The following is a 2,142-nucleotide window of genomic DNA, read 5'->3' as shown; positions in this document are numbered from 1 at the left end:
GAAGAAGTCTTTATATATTAAAGTTGACAAGATACGTGGCCCAAAAATCCTAGCACAGCGTAATTGGTAGAGCTATTAGACTGACATATATACATCTCAACAAAAGATAGCCACTCATGTTCACACATCGTCGCCATGCTTATTCGTTGACTTGTGAATGCATGTTTGTAAGCCACATCAAGATCTAGTGTCACGCACGTTTGCACATTGCCATGCAAGTATATTTTTTTGGCGAGCATAAGCGAGTGCTTTTTGGTGTTTAGGCGAGTGGTTTCTCTCTCTACACCTCTCTCCCTCTACTGTCTCACACATTGCGACTCATGGTGACAGTAGAGGAGAGAATTAGATGGATACAAGGGCACTATACACATTGCAACTCATTTACAACTATCAATGCAACTCATTTATAACTATCAATGCAACTCGTTTACAAAACTACCATTGCAACTAGTTTACAAAGTCACTATATTATGATCTTAAACTTCCATTACATTCCCTAGTAAACTTATTACAAGGCCACATCATTACATGACAAACACCTACGACATGACACAATCATTTGTAATTCTTTACAAAGACACCATATGAAAGCATTTTGGGCCTCAACTATCATCTTGGCCTTTTCCATCTACCCTATCTTCTTGCGAATGAAGGTGGCAACTTCAACTCTAAGAGGATCCTCCTTTGCCTCTTCAATGATGCCGAAAGCTCTCCATATCCCAATGGTGGCTGAAGCTGCTTTCACCTCTAGCATGTTCTTGTCTGCAAGTTTTACTGCTTGGCATGTTTTGAGCTTCTTGTAGAGCTCATGCACTTCAAACATTGTTGTCCATGCTTCTAAAATGGCATCCAAGTTGGGTTCCTTTTCTTTGAGTTACATGAAAGATTGAAGAGCTTTACTTAAGATGGTTGCAAACATAGTAGTATTAGAGGGATTGCTATATTAAGCCATAACCAAGGAGTTCACAAGGACCCTATTGCAATATGAAGGCATAAGGGGAGAGTGTTGTGGGATGTTTCTAGAAGAAGAGTATTGGAACATGGCAATCTCTACTATTTTTATAACTTTAAAAGCAATAAGATTTTATTTTTTTGAGAACTAGAATTCTTACTTTAAGCATAAGAATAACTTCTTTAAGCACAATTGTTATTATTTTAATGTCTCAGTCAAACACTCTTTCTCTCTTTCATTCACTCTCTCTATCTCGTGTTTGTTGAGATCTCACACCAATTGCTACATCTCTCTCAAAAAACAATGCCATGGAAGAAGCTGAAAACAAAGCCATTGACATAATACGAGTGAACAACAATACTGTCTAAAACCAAATATATTTCGGGCATTACAAGCTACTAAAATACATCAATATGGATGCCGCACTCCCTGGTGGATGAAGGATGGTGGTATGGGGCAGGGAGCTCTACCAAATGGTGCAAATGCAGGTGGAAAAAGTGGCTTTGGAAGTTCAGACCGTGGTGCAAATGCAGGTGGAAAAAGTGGCTTTGGAAGATCAGACCGTGGTGCGTATGATGGAACTGCAAATGAACCTACGGGGGATGTATGTGGCATGACATGTTGATATTGGGGCTCCATTGGAACACCAGGTGGCCCTGAAGCACTAGACTATGTTGGGCTCATGGGTACTGGGAGGATTGGAGGATATAGTGACCCCACGTCCATCTGCTGCTCTCGTCGAGCAATCTCACAGACCTCATCCTTGAAAAATTGGTTACCTAAATCATCGTGCATAGAGGCAAGTGGTCGTAGACATGAACTAAGACACACCTCGTCGCTCTCCATGTTGATGTAATGTCATTGCAGTGTCCTGCATGCTCCAGCCCCATCAGTACTAGCAAAGCAATCTAGGACTGCATCCCCACAATCAGTGAACGTCCCGAGTAACCACCTACCATAGTACAAGCTCATAATTATCATATGTACAAATGGATGACGGTGTTTAAGACAATGACTACATAACGATTTCACTACTCCAATCGTGCTTTAATTACCTTGCGAAAGGCTCACTACACTCAATAGTATATCAGATTGGATTCTCGTCTGCATCCATCTAGTATGGGGAGGTTTCCTCCTGTGCTTTTGACTCCAAGAAGATATCATCGCCCACCTCAAAACCTGCACCATCT

The sequence above is a fragment of the Cibotium barometz genome, chromosome 38 (assembly GCF_041138505.1).
Source record: "Cibotium barometz isolate CiBa-2024 chromosome 38, ASM4113850v1, whole genome shotgun sequence".
In the NCBI taxonomy this organism is placed as follows: domain Eukaryota; kingdom Viridiplantae; phylum Streptophyta; class Polypodiopsida; order Cyatheales; family Cibotiaceae; genus Cibotium; species Cibotium barometz.
The sequence above is the reverse complement of the archived record's forward strand: the minus strand, read 5'-3'. Positions refer to the sequence as shown.